The 22,145-nt window shown below is 35.4% G+C and overlaps 1 protein-coding gene and 2 long non-coding RNA genes across 3 annotated transcripts in view; 2 read left to right on the top strand and 1 right to left on the bottom strand.

The window, feature by feature from the left end:
- Positions 1-22,145, top strand: part of usp2b (ubiquitin specific peptidase 2b) — a 94,089-nt gene that overhangs the window by 13,467 nt on the left and 58,477 nt on the right. The gene's annotated exons all lie outside the window — the stretch shown is intronic.
- On the top strand, positions 91-5,378 carry LOC147844480 (uncharacterized). The gene is made up of 3 exons (XR_015492167.1): positions 91-2,859; positions 3,435-3,592; positions 4,448-5,378. It is a non-coding gene; the product is annotated as an uncharacterized LOC147844480 (long non-coding RNA).
- LOC147844479 (uncharacterized) lies at positions 4,229-12,561 on the bottom strand. The gene is made up of 3 exons (XR_015492128.1): positions 8,640-12,561; positions 6,899-8,094; positions 4,229-5,682 (listed from the first exon to the last, which is right to left on the bottom strand). It is a non-coding gene; the product is annotated as an uncharacterized LOC147844479 (long non-coding RNA).

Raw genomic sequence — 22,145 nt, 5'->3', positions numbered from 1 at the left:
ACAAGTACAGTTCCGTATTGTTCAGTTTATTGCAGATTTTACTAGGTGAATGATACAACACTTGTAAAAAGTGGAAATGTGTAATAATCTTAAGTGGTTGCCTATTTCTAACCAAACTGACCTATATTATGTTTTTGTTGATGTAAGGCAGGGGCCCCCAAACTTTTCAACCTGCGAACTTCGAAATTACATTGCCAGTGACACACGACTCCCAATATCCTCTGAGGTGGTTATAAATATATAAACCTTGCACACAATGGCACACACATATAAATAGGCCCAAGTGTATTCATCATTTAATTTTGAAGATTGTCACTCGGAGACCATCCTCCATGTTCAGTTGTGGCTTATATTTGTTTTTAATGTACGTGAGTGCTGTAAAGGTGTCTGAAAGTTTACCCTGGTCCCATAAAGTCAATGTGCTGTCTCTTCAATATAACATAATCACCCCAGGGGTCTCAAAAAAAAAATTGGCTGATGTCTTTTTATTTGCATGTTATTTTTTATAATATAACTATCAACTACTATTTTTTTCTTCTGTATTTTATGGATAAAATATTAAAATATGGTCATTCTAATGCTTTAATAAAATGAATTCGATTTTTGAAAATCACCAAGCAACCCATGAGGGGTCCCGACCCCCACTTAGGGAACCACTGATCTAGGGTTAGTCAAATTATAATTATCCTTTCGTTCATTAATTTTCCTTTGAGTTAGTCCCTTTATTAAACAGGGGTCGCCATAGCGGAATGACTTAAAACTTATCCAACATATGTTTTGCGCAGCGGTTGCCCTTCCAGCTGCAACCTAGTACTGGGAAACACCCATACACTCTCGCATTCACACACCACACATACACTATGGCCAATTTAGTTTATTCAATTCACCAATAGTGCATGTCTTTGGACTGTAAGGGAAACCGGAGCACCCGGAGGAAACCCACGAGGAGAACATGCAAACTCCACACAGAAATGCCAACTAGCCCAGCCAGGACTCGAACCAGCGACCTTGCTGTGAGGCAACAGTGCTAACCACTTTGCCACCATGCTGTCATATAATAGTCCTTTACTTGAATAAAATGATTTAATCATTCAGTCATAGATTTTCTTTTCACCTAATCCCTTCATTAATCAGGGGTCGCCACAGCAGAATGAACCGCCAACTTGTCAACATATGTTTTACGCAGCGGATGCCTTTCCAGTTGCAACCCATTACTGGGACACATCCATACACACTTATTCACACACATACACTACGGACAATTTAGCTTACCCAATTGTCTTTGGACTGTGGGGGAAACCGGAGCACCCGGAGGAAACACACATGAACAAAAGGCTTGAATGTCACTTTTGAAATATCCCTGTTTAATTTGACAGCTTCGTTCGTAAAAATTCATCACAATAATGTTTTAGGTATTTTGAGATCGTATAATTGTTGACATTTTTTATTGTCGGTTTTACAAATTATAACCTTATATTTCATCAGGTGATATAATGATAATATACCAATCTAGCAGGTTATATCTAAAATATCGAAATATATTTTTATTGTATAATGTACTCCATAACCACCATATTAATACAGATGTTACAGTAGAGAGATTTCATCATAAGTGGCTCATAATTATATGTTGATAATAAAACTGGAAATACTTGCAGATGGTATGTATGGAAGACTCTATTTATGATTCACAGTGCAGATCCAAAATAATAGTTTGCTGTCATCTTTATTTGTGCCACTATCCTTTTTAAACCACTATAGGATTTTATTTTGTGAGTATTGTTTGGCCTTTCACTTCCACTTAACTTCCACTGTTTGGACAAAAAGTTATCACATTTGGTTGAACTGTCCCTTAAAATTTCACACACGCACGCACGCACGCGCGCACGCACACACACACACACACACACGTTTGTTTTTGTGCAAAGTGGGCACATTACATAGGTTTCCATTCATTTTATACAGTCCAAACCGTATATTGTATTGCCCTCACCCTACCCCACCCCACCCCTAAACCCAACCATCACAGGGGACTGTGTGCAGCTTTACTCTCCGATTAAACTCATTCTGTAGGATTTATAAGCATTTTGAGAAATGAGAATGTCACCAATGTCCTCATATTTCACCTCCTTTTTGTAATACCTGTGTCATACCTATGTCATTATACAGATTTGTGTCCTAATATGTCACAAAAACTTGTACACACACACACAAACACACACACACAAAACTATTTTACAATGTAATCTATTCTTCAACCCCAAGACCATCAACAAGACTTTTACAGTAAAATACCAGTGTTAGATTGAATATGTGTTCAGTTTTTTGCACTGTAGCTTTTAAAGTCATATATGCAGCCAGCAACTCATTGTCTTGTGACATTATGTTCAGATTAGTTTAGAGAAAGGTGAAGAGAGAGATAACAACATCATAGTTCAGTCATTGGGAGAGTCTCATATTTACGGCACTCCTTTCACTCTCCCACGTCAATCCAAGCATGTGGTATTTCTGTATACACACATTAAGTCAAACCAATAATTATTCATACACATTTGTCCCATTATCACAGTTCATTTGGTATCGTTTATAAAAATGGTAATACAATTTGACAAAAACTCACAAAATAAACTCATCTTGAGACTTTGATAGACAAGTACAGCATGTAATACACTCAAAAAAATCACGTTTGTTCAAACTACTAATATAAAAGATGCTGAAACAACATAATTTTTGAGTATTTTGTCACAACTTAATTGTTTTATGTTCAATCCACTTAAATCTGTAAAAACTAATAAGCTAACTTAATTCCTTCATGTTTCCCCAACACAAATCGATTGTGTAGAACCCAGCGTTTTTATAGTGCACATTACAGTCGACCAAAATAATTACACAACTCTGTGACTTATTTTAAACTATCAATACTTACCCCTAGACATGTGATGATATACAATAATACAATATACTATGATAATGAACATTCATGATATTAAACAATAATTAATAATTGTTTAAACTTATTTAAAAATATTGAATTATTTAAAGAATATTCAGTTTTTTTTATCGGCAGTGGTTGTTCATATTTATTTTCAAACATTAACATTTTTCATATTTTAGTCTGGCCTAGGGCAGCATGGTGGCAGCAAGAAAGTCGCTGGTTCGTGCCCCGAATGGGCCATTTGGTATTTGTGTGGAATTTGCATGTTTTGCCCGTGTTGGCATGGGTTTCCTCCGGATGCTCCTGTTTCCCCCACAGTCCAAAGACATGGTCTATATGTGAATTGGGTAGGCTAAATTGTCAGTAGTCTATGTGTGTAAATGAAAGCGTATGGATTTTTCCCAGAGATGGGTTGCAGCTGGAAGGGCATCCGCTGCATTAAACATATGCTGATTAAGTTGCCGGTTCAATCCGCTGTGGCGACCCCAGATTAATAAAGGGACTAAGCCAAAAAGAAAATGAATGGAAGGAATGAATGAATTGAGCGAGATGCTAATGGTCTAATACGATTCAATGATCTATGCTAAGCTAAGCTAAAAGTGCTCCCGCCAGAACTTGAGATCGACTGAATGGATTAAAAAATGGTGAAACTCAACTGTGGTGAAACTCAACCAAATCAAACATTTTCACAGTTGTTGTTTTTATATAGTTTTTTTATATAACATTTATATAAAATTAAAAAATATATATATTTTGTTATTATACCTGTTTAAGTAACTTTTTTTGCAAAGCTTAGGTTAATGTTGTGATAATACCCGGTTTATATATATTAATAATGCCATATATTGTAGCGCTGCACGATATTGGAAAAAATCTGACATTGCGATATTTTGTTTTGCTGTGTTATATATTACAATATGAATAAAGTCTCACCAGATTACTTAAATTTAAAATAAAAGTAATAATTTAAAATAAAAATAAAAAGCTTTATTTGGAAAGATTTCATTCATCTAGATCGACTGGGATGATCAAGACTTTTTCTATGCAGTGCAGCTGAATAAAATATTATAAATCACAAGCAAATATAAATATGACAATATACAAGCAAAAATAAAGGTAAATATACAGTGCTGTGTTTTTCTGAGGAGTCTAACAACAGTATTCAAATATTGAAATGAACAATCAAACAATAAAATAACAGGGTCATCATTGTATAAATTTTATTCAATAATATTTAATATCTTTATCTTTTAATCATTAAAAATATATATAATCCTGCAATGTGACTATTGCAGATACACAAATTGTGATATTGATGCTCAAATGATATATTGTTCACTCTTAATATATTGTGTTGTCTAATACCGGACATATATAGTCCACCATATCAAAACATTTTAAGTATAATAAGTCACTGTTTACTTTCTTGAGCTTTTCTCACTTACATAAAAGACCTACAGTGTTTTGGATCCATTTATAAAAAAAAAATACAGTTAAAATCAGAATGATTAGCCCCCCTGTTTATTTATTTCCGAAATTTCTGTTTAACGGAGAGCAGATTTCTTCGACCCATTTCTATAAACATAAAAGTTTTAATAACTTATTTCTAATAACTGATTTATTTTATCTTTGACAGTAAATAATATTTGACTAGATATTTTTCAAGACACTTCAATACAGCTTAAAGTCACATTTAAATGGGTTAATTAGGTTAAGGTTAGGGTAATTAGGCAAGTTATTGTTTAACGATGGTTTATTATGTAGACTATCGAAAAAAAAATTAGCCTGAAGGGGTTAATAATTTTGACCTTAAAATGGCTTTTAAAAAATTAAAAGCTGATTTTATTCTAGCCGAATTAAAACAAATAAGACCTTCTCCAGAAGAAAAAAATATTATCAGATACACAGTGAAAGTTTCCTTGCTCTGTTAAACATCAATTGGGAAAATATTTAAAAAATAAAAACAATTCACAGAGTGGCTAATCATTCTGACTTCAACTGTATATAAAATATTTAATCTGATGTTTACATAAATTTTGGTTTGACTGTACATACTGTATACAACCTAAAAAGTGCTCAACAATAGGATTGTGGTTTGTGATTATAATGGTAAGGTAGTATAACTCTGTCCTAATCTCTTAGTCCTGCATTCAGATCATTCTGTCAGATGTGATTAATCACCTCCCAGTGTCGATCTCTCACCATAACAACCAAACATGTCTGCACTTGTCACCAGAATGAGTCAACTCTTATTGTGAACTCGATATAATGTGCTGCTGGTAATCTAACAGGGAATATTAAATTACCTGGGCGTTGAAATGTGAAGGGAGTTTGCTGCCTGTTGCGTGGCTTGAACATTGAACTTTGTTCCAGCTGAGATCATTTCGTGTTGGGGAAACCTGTCAAGAACATGACATGCCTGGCTAACGATTCACTCCTATGTAAAAAAAAGAAATAGGAATTACATCACACAAAGAACACGAGGCTTATATTTGGTACTGTCAAGGTGCATAATGGCATTATTTCACTGAAAATATTAAAATATTATTTGAATCTGTTATAATTTTAATGGTCTTTTTTCAGAAATGATGCATTCGAGGTGACAAAATGTTTCTTTTATGTTAATAAAATTAATTAATGTTTCATTTATCCTGTAGAGTAAAGAATTTAGTAATTTTCTTTCATTTTTTGGGTTACAGTTAAAAGTATTTGCTTACTGACATAGGAAAAATTCCTCTTTATTGGTTCTTAAAGGGCCATGAAACCCCCTCGTTTCAGCAGTGTGTTTTCACACCTCTACTTTGGAAAAAGTCAGAAAAGTGGGCGTGTCCAGCTCTGTTTAGGGAGGAGTGTCGGAGGAAGAAAAGCGGCTTGGTATGGGAGTGTCTATTTGGGCGCGCTGAATTTCAGAGTCAAAACACACACCCACAGCGGACAATGTGACTGTGTTTACATGGACATCTGTAGTGGAATTATTTGCCAAATTATTAAATGGTGGACTTTAACTGCAGTTTGGCTCTTTCATTCAGGGAATTCATTAATTTCCCTCCCGACAAACGTGATATTTGATTCGAGGCGCTGCTCTAAGCGTGTATTTTTCATGCAATGTTTGATACTGCACGGCGAATGAGAGAAAAAAAAACTCAGCATTTCCCGGAAACTTAGATACACACGGCAGGTAGCGTCAGAAAGCCGCGTGTGTTATTCCGGTCACAAAATCCAACACGAGGTTATAGTTTGGTTGTAACTGTTAGTGCTAATGCAATAGTTTGTTTGATACGAATAAAATACGAACTGAATAAACAAAGAGCACTGGTCGCTCACTTACCAAATCTGTAGAGACAGGACAATCACCAGCAACAAGAGCCGCGTCTTTATGAAGAGAATACTACAAGCGAATCCGGATCTCAGCGTCTGCAGATGAGAACAGCTCTCAGGTAAACAATAATCCTCCTTAGACACGTAAGTTATTGTTGTCGCGCGTCGCGTACACTGTAATCCACACGTGAGTCTGCGCTCTCACAGAGAGAAAATGAAAACGAAACTTAACTGCAGCAAACTATAAAAGCAACACTTCACGCTTGTTTTGCCAACACAACGTGGCGTCTTTGCCGTCTACACTGTGACAGTAATGAATATTAATGAAGTTGCACAATAGAGCGCGCTGATTGGTTTGAACCAAGCCTTACTCATGCATTAATGCAACACACTGTAAGACGTAATAAGACTCACTCTGGCACAGACGCCCAGTCTGCACGCTGGAATACAGGCTATTATGTCATGACCGTGACGCAGCTTCAAAAATTCGTTTCAAACAGGAAGTACGAATTTGCTTGAAATAACGCAAAAACAACCAATTTACAGTTTTTAGTGAAATATAGGTGTCTTAATAGTGTTTTTAGCAGTGTGGGACACATATACGACTGTCAACAGCTTAAAAAATGTGTTTTGGTGTTTCGTGACCCTTTAAGATTCCTGAATTATTTATAGTGGTGTTTAATGTTAGTCCTTTAGGTCAGTGGTTCCCAAAGTGGGGGTCGGGACTACCTGAGAGGCCGCGAGACAATGACAAGTGGTCGCTTGGTGATTTTCAAAACTCAAATAAATGTTATTAAACTATTAGTATTACCTTATTGGGCAGTGCGGTGGCACAGTGGGTAGGGCTGTCACCTCTCAGCTAGAAAGTTTAGGTTTTAGTCCCACTGGAGCACCCGGAGGAAACCCACACGAACACAGGGAGAACATGCAAATTCCACACAGAAATGTCACGTTCCGGTAAAGGGAAAAAGGAGCGAGGACCCAAGTGCAGAGTAGATAGGATTTTATTAAATAATAAAAATAAAATAAAATGCAAAATAAACAACCCCGAGGGGGAAAACACTAATAAAACAAATAAACAAACAAACTTGACTGGGCAGGCACGACAAGGCAAGGCTGGACACAGCAGGACAGGTAAAGATGGACAACATGTGATGACGAACTCGCACAGGACAGCAGACATAAGGGGTTTATAAAATGTAGGAAATTAGCACAAAAACAGATGAACATAATTAACTAATAATGGGTTAACAAGGAGGGTGGGACTAGACAATAGACGGGAGAGTGCATGACACAGAGACGACACAAGCCATGCGCTCACAAAAAACAGGACAAGAACATGCAGCCAATGAGAGAACTCATTAACCGCATGTTCATGACAAGACGAGCACAACACTGAAGCACACGACAAAAGCACGTGACCACAATGTAAACATCGAGCCACGTGCTTTGACAAAAGACGCAAGACACGAGCACACGATAGATAAACACCTCACCGTGCGCTCACACATAAGCAACGCGCATGCTTCATCTCAGCGCCAACCAAAACTGAAACCAACTAGACGGAAGCGGCGAGAATAAAGCAGCACGATGCTGACAGGACAAACACAAACACTAATACAAGAGCGCGCGTGTCTGAGGGACGCAGAGCGTGCGCGGCCACATCAAGCGGCAGCGCGCACACTCTGCGTACACCCACGACGGCGCACGCGCACACAGAGACAGAAACAGGACCAGACATGAGTAGTGTCAGAGCTCTGCCACCAAAACAAGAATTTACAAGACCAAAGTGGCAGAACCCTGACAAGAAATGCCAACTCAAACTAGCGACCTTCTTAAGCCTGGTTTGTACTTCTGCGTCAAGTGACCGGCGCAACTCACGGCGCAGGCAACGTGCGCAGCTGTGCATTTATACTTCTGCAGGCTGTCTCCATTGGTCTGCATTAACACTTCCGAAACGCTAGTGGGCAGTGAGGTGTAAATGTTCCTCTGTGTCGAGTTTCTTCATTTCTGTTTTGCTATTCTGAACACTTCCTGGATGTACAAGTGGCTCAAACTCGCTCATTTTGAGGCAGGAACCGGCGGACGTGCAACAACTTTAACCATGAGGTAAACACAGAACAAAACTTTCCATCCGGAGCTCCTTCACGGGACTCCACACTTGTAAACAATCGCTCGCGCCATTCGCGCGGCTCTCGGTCCCGCCCAGACTCGTCGGCGCTAGCAAGCCGACCAATCACAGAGCTTGCGCTACGCGTCGTTGCGACGTGTAGTTACAATTTTTGAGAGGTGCACGTCAGTGACGGCGATGGCCACGGCGAAGGGCTATGCGTCAGCGCCGTAGCCTACGCCGGTGTTTGACGCAGAAGTATAAATCAGCCTTTACTGTGAGGCTACCCACTGCGCCACCAGGGGGAGTTTTTTAGTTTTAGCAACATTTCACAACATTACTTTTTTGTATTTTTAAATAAATAAATGCAGCTTTTTGTGAGAAAATGGGACATATTTCACAAACAATATTTTCACATAAAAACAAATCTTACTGTCTGCAAAGATTTCAGTATCTTTTCATAAAATCCCACCAAACTCGATTCTAACATTTCTGTAAAACTCAATATACGTCTTTGTTTTTAATTTTTATTTTAGCAGAAACAACCAATAAATGCCTGAAATATTGTTGAGAGATCCATTATGTGTAATGAGCTCTGAGGTGAGCTATTAAATGTTTCTCTAGACCAGCTGTAGACACTGGAAAATCTCCTGAAGTTCGTGGAGCGCTTGCTGCACAGAATTTATGTTAAACGCAAAGTCAGTAGCTATGTTTCCATCCAAAAATGCGAATAAACTTTATGCGCAAAACTGCATTATATAATGTTATATATATTACAACATTATATAACATTATAAATGTTGTGCGAATGAAGCATCGTTTCCATCCAACGAGTCAAATCGAACAAAATCATCACTTCCTGATTAACTGGCGCCAGATATCAACAGTAAAAACTGCATTTGCTGCAGTAGGAGAAGCTGCGTCAATCTTTTCTAAATGAATGCGCCTCAGAAGACAATCCTGACAAGCAGTGAGCGCGCGGTGGCGTTTGAAGGTGTCAGACGCGGAGCACATGCGCTCTTGATTCTGGAGGTCATTAATAATATAATAACATTAATACGAATGAAATGGTAAGGCGTTTTATAATGACCAAAACAACATTTCAGATGTTTTATAATGTGCTCAGCCTAACGTTTTATCCATTCACACACATTTTAAGCATCACATGATCTCTTTTAACAAAATCACATGACCTTTTTTAATGCGCATGCTGGTGTTTGTGCGGTAAAAGTGTTTCCATCGCAGTTTATGCGAATAAAAAGTTTATCCTACCCAGTTAGGCGCATACGTTTTTTATGCGCATTTTCAAAATGTATGCGCATCATGGCGTTTCCATCAACTGTTTTTTTATGCGCATTTGCAAAAAATGCGCATAAAATAGGTGGATGGAAACATAGCTAGTGACCCATTACTTCCCTACATTTTTTTACACCTACGAAAACACTATACTTATGAGTCTTACTTTCCAAAATAAGCTTAAAACTTCATTTGCTTGACTCAGCTCCCTGCGGCATTTAAGTCATTTCATCAGCTCCATTTATTAATAGAGCAAGGGTCATGATAGAAAGCTTTTTTTTGGTATTTATTAGCGAAGGACAGAAATTGTGCACACCTATATACAATACAAAAGAAAAGCAGTGAAGATGATGCTGATCACTTATGGCCCAGATAAGGCTTTACTGCAAGACAAAGCAACTTTGTACTTTCATCTAAATTAGTGTCAAGGCCGTTTGGCTTATTTTGGCCTGCAGTAAGAGCAGGTCTCAGGCCAGCTGTGTACTTGGCTACGGATGATCCATTTGAAGTGACAGTGTAAGACTTCCCCTGATGAATCCCAGAGACAATATGGCATGGCTGGAATCACGTAGGCTGAATGCAGTTCTGTGAAAAGGCAGTGTCTCTAATTAGTTGCGCATCTCCATGAAGACAATTCTTCACTGCATGGCTTCGCAAGTATAGAAATTCGGCGTAAAAATGTAAACCCATTACTGTTTGGGTTAATGACTTCAGAAAATCTCAGCAGGACGCCTTCGAGGGAATCAGAACAGTCACAGCGCTGTCATATTCATTCCACGATCATGAATAAAGACCCGTACATGCAATGCAAGATTACGTTTTCCGTCTGAGCTCTGGTTGGTTTAGTCAATCTGGAGATTCTGTGATGAGGATTTCAGTCACATTCCACACAGTCCATTAGCTCCCTGTACTCTCTCACCCGTGCTATTGAACATACGTGCTAGATTCCTGACATGCCATGAGTGTGTATGACGTTAGTTAAGAGTATGTGTGTATACACAGCATTGCATTTTTTGTCGATTTGATCATCTAGTTGCATGTGTTAAGCAATGAAACATGAACTTTCGCTTTTGAGTTCGAAGAAGCCTTTCATTTACTGACTAGCCAGTCTGTTTACATATAGTCATTCATTCATTTTCCTTCGGCGTAGTCTCTGATTTATCACAGTGGAATCAACCGCCAGCTATTCCAGCATAAATTTTACACAGCGAATTCCCTTCCAGCTGCAATCCAATATTGGGAAACATCCATACATTCTCTCTCTCTGTCTCACACACACACATACACACTATATTTTTGTTTTCGATATTCTACAGAAAAAAACTACGTTATACTTTAACTTGCCAAATTACCCTAACCTGCCTAGTTAACCTAATTAACCTAGGTAAGCCTTTAAATGTCACTTTAAGCTGTATAGAAGTGTCTTAAAAAATACCTAGTCAAATATCATGTACTGTCATCATGGCAAAGATAAAAGAAATCAGTTAGTAGAAATTAGTTAGTTAAACTATTATGTTTAGAAAAGTGTTTAAAAAATCTTCTCTTCGCTAAATAAAAACTGAAGGAAAAATAAGCAAGGGGGCTTATAATTCAGCTGTATATAAATTTTACCCTTGAAATCATAACTTTTTAAAATGTTTGTATCATTATGTTAGTCTGAAATATTTATTATAAAGTGTTAAAATTGTATTTTTTGGACTAATATTTTATTTGAATTTTGTTGGAATCATGATAATTTTTGGGGAATAAATGATTAAAACACTGTTTTGCACTTATGACTGATTATTTAAGTTTTAGAACTGTTAAAAATGTATAATTGTATGGCTTTTAATTAACTTTTTACACAATATTCATGTACAGTTCAATATTATAAGCTCAAGAAAATACAGAAAATCTAGTTTTGAATAGATACAGAAAATACCTAAATTTTTTATTTACGAGAAATTTCTGTAATTTAACAGTCGTTATTTTATGTTGTTTTTTCCAGCACCCTGCAGCTGCCAGGAAAAAAATTGTTTGGTTTTTTAATTATGACAATATTTCTGTAATGTATTTTCAATCTTTTTATTAGTCTTTTGTAAAACAATACAAATTAAATATTGAGAGTAAGCAGTAATTTATTGTCCAATGTTAATCCCATCCCTGTCGTAATTCGACTTCTTATCAATTAGAAATGATCAGACAGAAGGTTTTGAATATCAGAAAATAGACTTTATACTCCATAATAAAGCCGAGAAAGAGAAGAGCAGACCCCAGAGCATTCTCAAGTCTCTCCTGGACAATTTCTTTCTTTGGTTCTCTCTTTCTCTTACTCTTTCTAAAGTCTCTGTGTTTCCGCAATCTTTATAAAGGTTATTTTCCCCACCCCTAGGTGTCTCATTTTAACTTTTGACGATTTTTGATTAGGTTTCTACTCTAAGTGGTCCTGCTATTCTTGGCTCTCTGCTAGCTTGCTATGGTCAGCGAGATGTCACAGGTCTATGTCAGCAACTGTCTTGAAACCAAAGTTCTCTTTCCATAGATGCAACTTACGCAAAAGGACTAAGTGTTTACATACATTGTCATGATAGCATAATCACTTGATAATATGTTACTCATTCTAACTTCTGACACATATAGCTTCATACAAGTATTTAACATATATAATCAGTGCTTTACATATTCAGTTATTCTACACAATCAGTCACTCTTCAGCATAGCCTTCTCCTAGTGTTGCTCCTGTGCAAGCATACTTATCTTACACAGACACATCACTGTATTTTTAACACACACTGGCATGTTTGCTGCAAACACTCCATACTCCTTGAGAAGAGAAAATGAACTGCTTTACACTTAGAAAATACTTCACACTGAGAGAACAGAAATCTTCTTCATCCCCAGCCTCTCATTCATTAACTTAATTTAAAAAACTAAAATAAATAAATACATAAATATCAAATTAAGTACATTAAATACATAAGTACAACATCAGAGACCCATTACTTCCCTCAATGGAATACAGAACTGGATACAGATGGGATACAGATGGGGAAATAATAATAATAATAATAATAAAATAATAATAATTAAAAACCTTCTAATATAATGATGATTATATTATTATAATATATTATAATAAGATTATTATTATTATTACTGTAAATGTTACAGGTTGCCAGCACCAGGTGTAATAGGCTGGCCTTTGATATAGTTAAGAAAGGAATCCCAAGTCTTATAAAAGGAATCTAATGAGCTGGAGAGTAAAGCATCTTAGCATCTGATACAATGAAAAATGTCCTGCATCCACTTGTCATGTGTAGGGGGAAAGTGTGTTTGAAGTATGGCACGTCTGGCTAAAATTGTTGTAAAGTCAATGACCTTGCTGTCACGCACTGTCATACTCCAAAGAGGGCAAGCAAAGGATCAGGGTCTATATTTTTAGCGCTTTATTGAATGTATTAAAAACACCTGATAAAAAGGTGGCCAGCTATGGGCATGGCCAAAACATATGCACATGGTCAGCAGGTGAATGTTTGCGTCAATTACAAGCAGAGCTCCTTTCTGAAAAGAAATTAGCCAACTGAGCATTGGTTAAGTGACCACATAATGAAGGGGATTGCACCCCCAAAATGTTATTCCTTAGATCCTCTGTCATAGTAACTGCTAGATCTAGCTCCCAAACATCTTTAAATGCTTTTGTAGGATCAACATTATTTAATTTATTTTAATGATACATTTCTGTAATTTAACATCCCTTATTTTATGTTTTTTTTTTCCAGCACCCCAGCAGCCAGAGTTATTATTATTTTTTTATATAATAAATATATTTATTATTATATTTCTTATTATTTTAGGTTTTCCAGCGCTTCAGCTGCCTGAGTTTGACAGTTTTTAGCATAATTTCTTTAACATCAGGGATATAACCTCATTTAATATATTCAAAAAACATTTAAAAACCTGGTTTATAGAGAATCAGACGTGTCTTCATTCTGATTAAATTGAAACTAGCATGTTTCCTATTGTGCCCACCATCTTAATGATCTGTTGTTTAAATGTGTTTCAACTATTTTTATCTCAAAAAAATGTTAGATAAAAATATCTTACAAAATGTTGGTGTTTTAGCTTAATTTGTAAATATTCTCTTTTAACATCTATATGACCACGTCTATTTTAGTACTTTTTAAAAATGTTTGATAGATTGTATAATTTTTGTATTGTTTTTTCTAGGTTGTTAAGGGACAACAGATGAAAAATAGCCTTCGGGCTAATTCTTGTGCATTGGCAGAAATGCTAATTAATGTACACTGTCCCTGCCAAATAAACAAATAAAAATAAAAATAAAAAAAACAGTGTTGAGTCAGCTAGTGTGCTCCAAGTCACATTTATTGCCATAATACTGAAGGCAGCAGCAGATAGTTCACCTCAGATCTTAAAAATAAATAAATTGCAGACCGTTTGAAAATGAGAGTCAGAACTGTGATTAAACCAACAGCATCAGTCACTCAGTTGCCTATTAATAACGTTAAAGAGGTTCAATTTGTATTATATAGATAAAAAGCCTTTGTACAATTTCATTGGGGTGCAGTGGCTGGTATTAAAATGCTGAGTTGCGATTGGTGCAGACAGACAAATTTCTTGTTGCTAGAATCTTTCCATGTTGTTAGGTAATGCTGGCAGTCCACAACAAAATGCACAAAATACAGTTAAAAAATGCTAATTTCAAAGCCCTTCCTTTAATATTTTTTTTATAATTTGTGCTTTTAAATAATATTAATCGTTCATATATTTGTAATTATTTTAATATGTCCTTTGATATATACTTACAACAATGGAATAATAATATTTTTACACAAAACAAATCATGTTTTGACATCCTCAAACTGACATGCTATGTCTCCTTTCAGACATATCAACAAACAGTTGCTGTTATGATTGACTAATGTTTTTCCATAGGAAGAAACATTTTTTTGGCCCACGAGTAAGTGTTTTGTAAATCCGTTAGTATTGAATCATCATTTGGAGCCAAAGCATGACGAATTCATTTACGCTGTTAAATGCTGTGTGTCAGACCCAGTACAGTTGGCAGTGGCACTACTTCATTAAAAGTTCCATTGAAATATAATCAAGGTATAATCCTGTGTTTTGGGACATCATGTAGTATATTCCAGCCAGTTCTGGCAACCACTTAGAATACCCTAAAGACTACCTTGCAAAGCCCTGCCAATTATTTAACAACTTTCTAGCAACCACCCAGGACAAAGAGCTTTACACAAGTAAGCATGTTTTGGGGAATATAACTAAACATTTAAATGTTTTACTGCCAAAGGGTTGAGCATGTATAATAATTAAAAGAAAAACAACAATAATAATATTAAATGAATAAATAAGTGAATAAAAAATCAACATAAATAAATAAACAAATAAATAATTTAAAAAATGAATAAATAAATTTTAATGCTTTAATGCCAATGGGTTGAGCATGTAAAATAATAATAATAATAATAATAATAATAATAATAATAAGTAAATAAACTTAAATAAATAAATAAACATATATAAATAAATAAATAAATAAAAATGTAGCTTGTTTTAAGAAATATAACTAGAAAACATATTTTTTTATCCCAATGGGTTGTCAATGTATAATAATAATAATAATAATAATAATAATAATAATAACAATAATAATAGTATTGATACATTTATTCATTCATTCTTTTTCTTCTCAGTTAGTCCCTTTATTAATCTGGGGTCGCCACAGAGGAATGCCCTTATGCAGCAGATGCCCTTCCAGCTGCAGGCCATCACTGGGAAACATCCATATACACTCATTAACACACACACACTACAGAAAATTTAGTTTACCCAATTCACCACCTATTCACCTTCATCGACCTTCTTGCTGAGAGGCGAACCACTGTGCCACCGCGCCGCCAATAATAATAATAATAATAATAAATGGATAAATTAGCACATTAATATTAATTATTATAAATAAACATTAATAAATAATTAAACAAACACATTAATTAATAAACAAATATATAAATAAACATTAATAATAATAAATAAATGCATACATGAATAAATAAATAAACAAATATAAAAATGAACATATAAATAATAATAATAAACACAAATAAATAAATAAATAAATAAATAAATAAATAAATAAGAGATATGTTTTAAGAAATATAACTAAAAAATAAGTTTTTTAATTTAGTCCCAATGGATTGTCAATGTATAATAATAATAATAATAATAATAATAATCATCACCATAATTTAATAAGTGAATGAATGAATAAATAAATGAATAAACAATAATAATAAATAAACATAAATATATATAACATGGAATGCCTGAACTTCCATTACCAGTTACATTGACATGATAATGCTATTAAAAAGTGTAAATTAATAAATGACACCCATGAATCACAAAAGATAGGAAACTGTGTATTATTATTATTAATATTATTATTAATATTATTATTTACAGTGTAAAATTTTCAGGATAATATTAAAAGAGCTATACTGTACTTTAATGTTAATTTGCCATCAAAGTAAATGGATAAATATATTTGGATCGTTTGTTAATCACTATAAAAGTGCTTTTAAGAGTCACTGTAAAATGCTCTGCACGCTTTCCTCTTGCAGTCTTTGTATAAATGTTTAATACATTTTTTATGAATCTTGTAATGTATTATGTAATAGAACTTATCGCCTAAACATACTTTCAGCGCTTACCTCTCCTGCTATCTCTTGACTTCTCTCATATCATATCATATAAATTGAAAAAACCTTGACACATGGCTTTCTAAGCTGATGAAATCATAAAAGACAGGTATGCAAGGATCCAGCTCCAGGCCACACTTAGTGCTTTATTTTACCACCGCACAGGGCACTGCCTCCCTAGAGTTAACAAACACCTAATGGCACAGGAATAATTAGCCCTCTTGAGTCCACACTTCCGTCAAGTCAGCACACAAGTGGCTTAAGGATTGAGGGAGTATCCAGTGTAATTCTTTTCTCTGAAAAACAGCTGATGTGTATTCAAAATACATATATCTCTTTAATGATTGCCTTAGTGCATGATTGATTTTTAGTAAAGTTCATTTTGATTGCCTCCTTGATTTGTAATGAATATACACAAATCGGATTTTTCTAGGAACATCACACTTGGTTATGCAACTGACCTGCCAACTAAGCAATTTGCAATCTGAATCTCTCCTCGCTCTGATAGCATCAGCATTTGACCTGTTATACAGATTCTTTATCCCCAAACTGTGAATATGTGAATAATTTGCCCTTGTTTCAGTTCAAACAGATGGCAGGTATGTACTAATGGTTGTGAACTCAATGGACCTGTAGGACACACTCTCTTCTCTCCGCATGCACCAGACACTTTCTTATAACACTTCATGTTTCTGGAAATATTGTGCAATTCTTAGGAGCTGTTTACATATTGTGTCTAAAATCACGTGAAAAGCACATTGTTTCTTCATTATTATTAACGCACTTTGCGGTCGTGCTTCTTTGTCGTCTGTTGTTTCTAGGCGATTATCAACCGTTTTCTCAGAGGATGACAAGCTGACAAAACATTGCTGCAGCTCTGATACAAGTTTTATTTACTGTAGAAAACTAAAAAGCACTGCAGTTTAGGGCTGGGCAATATTGCAAAAAAAATTTACATTAAAAGGCTTAACTTGGTTAACTAGATTAACTAGGCAGGTGAGTGTAATTAGGCAAGTTATTGTATAACGATGGTTTGTTTTTCATCGAAAAAAATAGCTTAAAGGGGCTAATAATTTTGATATTTAAATGTTTTTTTTAAAAATGAAGAACTGCTTTTATTCTAGCCAAAATAAAACAAATTTGTCTCCAGACGAAAAAACATAATCAGACATAAATCTGATAATTTGAAAATTTGAAGATCTGAAAATTTCCTTGCTCTGTTAAGCAACATTTAGAATTTTTAGTTTTTTTTTAGATTTATTTTTGGCCTTTTTGCCTTTATTAAATAAGAGAGGTAGGGGGTTTGGGGGGGGGGGGGGGGTTGAATGTCCTCGAGCCGAGATTTAAACTCAGGACATCCTGAGGTGCTACCTCTAGGCTATTGCGCCGTCAAAAAAAAAAAAAATATATATATATATATATATATATATATATATATATATATATATATATATATATATTTAAACAAAATATCTGATCTCTTTATAATAAAATAAATGAAAGTGTTAAAGAGACTCTCAAATTTGGTAAATAAAATGTTCCAAAGTGTGCAGTGGTAGCAGAAAAACTGAACAAGCTTTAAAGTGGACCAACATCTGTAAGGTGTCAACAATAATGATACAGTAAACCTCAAACTCTGTAAACAGAACAAATTATGATAATCAAAGTTTTTATTAAAGGAACCAGCCATCATTATATGAATACTGAACATTACAAATTGTGAAGTTGGATGACTACATTACCCCCGATGCTAAAAACTCTTTTAGATGGGGTGCTAATGGCTGGGATGCACAAGAAAAGAAACCAAAAAGCCACTCTGGCAACATCTTTATGTCCTTTTAAATTTACAATCTCTTCACTGCTGCTTGCCACGGCACTTATTTTCGAGTGTGTTGTTATTCTGATCCAAAGTGACAGGCGTTCGCTTGGTTTCCTTGACAATAACAATGGACTTTGCGCTCACGCTTCGCTGGCATCTTTCGTAATTACCCGACCATCAAGCGTTTTCTCAGAGGTTGACAAACGGACAAACCATTGCTGCAGTTCCAATACAAGGTTATGGAGAAAAGTAAAAAGCACTGCAGTGTTTGGGTGCTCTGTATTTGTCTCAGGTGATTAGTCTGCCGTTATTACTGAAATGTGTATGTTCCATACAAAATGTGAAAGCAGATTGAGTTCTACTTAAATGAATCGCGATGCGATGCGCTCGCGACATTCAGAAAACTTCAGATGATTTCAGCTAGGTGCATCTGGAAAGTGTGCGCACATCAAGTGTGCACTGCATGCACACCATGTGGACGTCGTGCAAGTTGCGTGCCTCCATTGGAAATTACTTGAATGAAATAAATGAAAACTTACACCCTAAGCTTATTGACACTGCTTCCTTGGTGCGTGCTCAGTGGCCACATTTCAATAAAACTATAGCAATTCATACCGAAACTTCATACCAAATCTTTTTTTTATCGATATTGACGATGGTGATCGGTCAATAAATGTCGATACTGATTTTATCGCCCAGCCCCTGTGGTTGGGTGTTCTGTGTTTGTCTAAAGTAATTATTTTTTGAAATATGTATATTCCACACAAAGTATAAAGCTGATTCAGCATTCTTCAAAGTTGAGATGTTTTCAACTATGTGTGCCTGGAATACAACATACTGTATAAATGGCCCCTTAGTGTGCTTCATGCAGGTGAGTGGGCTTGACAAACTACCTGTAAAAGTAACTTAGTACTCATATAGAATTGCAAGTGATTTGATTAAACATAAAATTTACACAAAAGTCACCAAGCCCTGACACTTCTTACGGAAATGGAAAACCAAAATCCAGGCTGAGGTTATCAGGTTGACCTTCAGCGGAGCAATCAGTCAGAGAGAACTGGCAGAGCAGGTTCAGGAAAATCTGTCAAAACATCGGAAGAGAACTGGAGCACAGGCCCCATTGACAGACATTTATCCATGTTTAAATCTGCTATATCAGGTAGGTACTAGGCAGCAAAAATAGGTGTCAAATTTGTGGCTTGTTGTTTGACCAATCAGTGAAGTCAAAGCCAGTACATTGTAACAATTTATTATTTATTTCTTGTAATTTAATTCTAAGTAAGGATAAAACTATAGTTATTTTTGTCAGTTAAGCCACATTAGATCTTAGAATCAGACAGAAAGAGAGAGCACAGAGTTTTGTGTGAGAGATTTTGTTTGTATATGACATGGGCATATCTAATAGCTCAACATAACGTTAGCTAACAAAAGACACTCAATTAGCTATGATTCATTACAAGCCCATTTAAAGGGAACCTATTATTCCCTTATTTACAAGATGTAAACTAAGTCTCTGATGTTTTATGTTTCAACTCAAAATACCCAACAAATAATGTTTTAAAACTGCCCGTTTTAAGCTTTGATCCTAATTGTGCCATTTTAGTGACTGTCACTTTAAATTTAAATGAGATTGTGCTTTTTTTAAAAGAGGGCGGAGCTACAAATGGCTCTGTGTCAGCATAGTGACAGATCCAAAAAGAAGACTAACTTGCTAATGCTAATGAGGGAGAGATGTCACTAATGGGCGGGGCTTACCCCCTCTGATGAATGTCAATCAAAATGTTTTTGCAGACTGTTTTTATCAAGTGTGATTATAAAAAATGTAATTAATAAATTTTCACCACCAAGTCGGCTATATTCACAGACTTTTTTCACACAAGCGTATTTAAACCCCTTATAAAAGTGATTTTTGTGTACATTTAAGGAATGTTGTGACAAATTTATTAACAAATATACACTCACTTTATTAGGCCACTTTATTAGGTGCACCTTACTAGTACTTGTTGACGTGTTGCATTAAGTTGCTGCCGTGTGATTGGCTGATTCGAAATTTGCGTTAACAAGCTTGCGTCAAAAATGAGGTGTACCTAATAAAGTGGCCGGTGAGTATGAATCGTGACAGATTTTCTTTTGGTTTTTTCATTGCACACATTTTTTTTTTTATAGAATAATAAAGTGTTCTTCACGCAAAGAAAAAGGTTCCTTTTAGAGCTGCTGTCTGAAAACTCTTGTTTGTATTTCAGTGAAACCCCACATTGGGAGCATTTCCTTCTAAGCGTTTAGGGCAGATTTGTAAAAGCTCTTGATTAAAACATCACTTCTTTATTTCGCAGATGGGATCTAGACAGGCTGTTCTTACTTACAGAACATTATGTTGTAACACACACTCGTAGCACACTGTAGTTGGCATGGCGATAATATAATGTCTGGGGGGAACTGGAGGAAACATTGGAGACAAGGGACGGGACAAGCAGCAACAAACACCGTTGCCAGAGTTGCCTAAAAAAAACTGTTGTACAGTATGTGCTTTTTATATGTGTCTTTTTCATGCATTCCCATAGCAAATAAGGGTACACGGTGTCTCTGCCTCTCGGCGTCCACTGTGCAATATGCTCACTGTTCTCTGTAATCCCTCTTATAACTCCAGCTGTCACGGAAAACCTTTGATCCTCATGAAAAACAGTGTTTGCATACAATGTCAAAAGTCATTTACACAGTCATATCTCTGTTATAGTGAAAGCATGTCTACTGTATGCATAAAAAACAGATATGAATAGTTGTAGTTAATATATTAACAGTGAGTTTTTTTACAATTAAAAAAAAGGTTTTCAAAAGGCCTGAAGGATCAATATAAAACATGATTTCTCGAAAAAAGTAATGTTTGTCATGCAGATAAACTTATACACATCAACATCATGTTACCTCTTGCATGTTTATTTATCAAGCATTTTAAATGTTACTACAATTCAGCTTTTTTATTGAATGTATTTCACCATATTTAAATCCACTATGGAAAATTTTCTAGATCTACCCTGAAAATCAGCTGAGTAAATGACCTGCAGAATACAGATTCTGTCTGGGCCTTTGCCACACCCTCGGTACATAGCTAATAACTACCGGCTTTGTGGCTAAATATAACAAAGGACACATAACAATAAAGTTTCTGTTTAAAGCTTAACTCTATTCTGTTAAACCCTCTGACTGAGTATTACTCACACTTGCATGGCGCTGTTTATATTTCCTAAGTTAATAGTACTTTCACATTATATTGAATACACTGAGCATGTTTGCATACATAATACACGACCAGACAGTTAAAAGTCTCATCTGTTCTCATAACTTCAGTTATTTGATCCAAAGTACAGCAAAATCAGATCAGAATTCTTCTTTTTTTAATAACATAATTATTCTTGTGATTTCAAAGCTTAATTTTTAGCATCACATGATTCTTCAACAATACGTATATTTGCATTATATCATGGTTATTTTCTGCTCCAAAAAAGTATTATTATTATTATTTAGTGATATATTTTTTCATGTATTCTTTCGTGAGGAATTGAAAATCCAGTAGGACAGCGTTTATCTGACATTTCATTTATTTATTTGTTTATTTTTATTTAAAAAATTGATCAAATTAAAGTATTAATACTAGCTGCAACAGGCTCACTCTGAAAACGTAGCCCTATGTACATTTCTGGAGATCGCAAATTATGTAGCCTGAAGTACATATGGATGCATTTCGTCTTTAAAATGAACAATACGGGGCGATATGATGCCGTTACTTTTCGCGCTTAGCAGCTGACCACTTACCTCCGTATGGACGGCTTTCCAGCTGTTACCAGTTTTCCCAGTAGCTCGCCATGTACGCCAGTGGACTTGAGATGCAAAGAGGAGTTGACCACGATGACAGGAATCAAGTCCAGTGATGAACGGTTCCAGAAAGCCAAAAAA

This window comes from Danio rerio, chromosome 5 (genome assembly GCF_052040795.2).
Source record: "Danio rerio strain M-AB ecotype USA chromosome 5, GRCz13ab, whole genome shotgun sequence".
In the NCBI taxonomy this organism is placed as follows: Eukaryota; Metazoa; Chordata; class Actinopteri; order Cypriniformes; family Danionidae; genus Danio; species Danio rerio.
The sequence above is the reverse complement of the archived record's forward strand: the minus strand, read 5'-3'. Positions and strand labels throughout refer to the sequence as shown.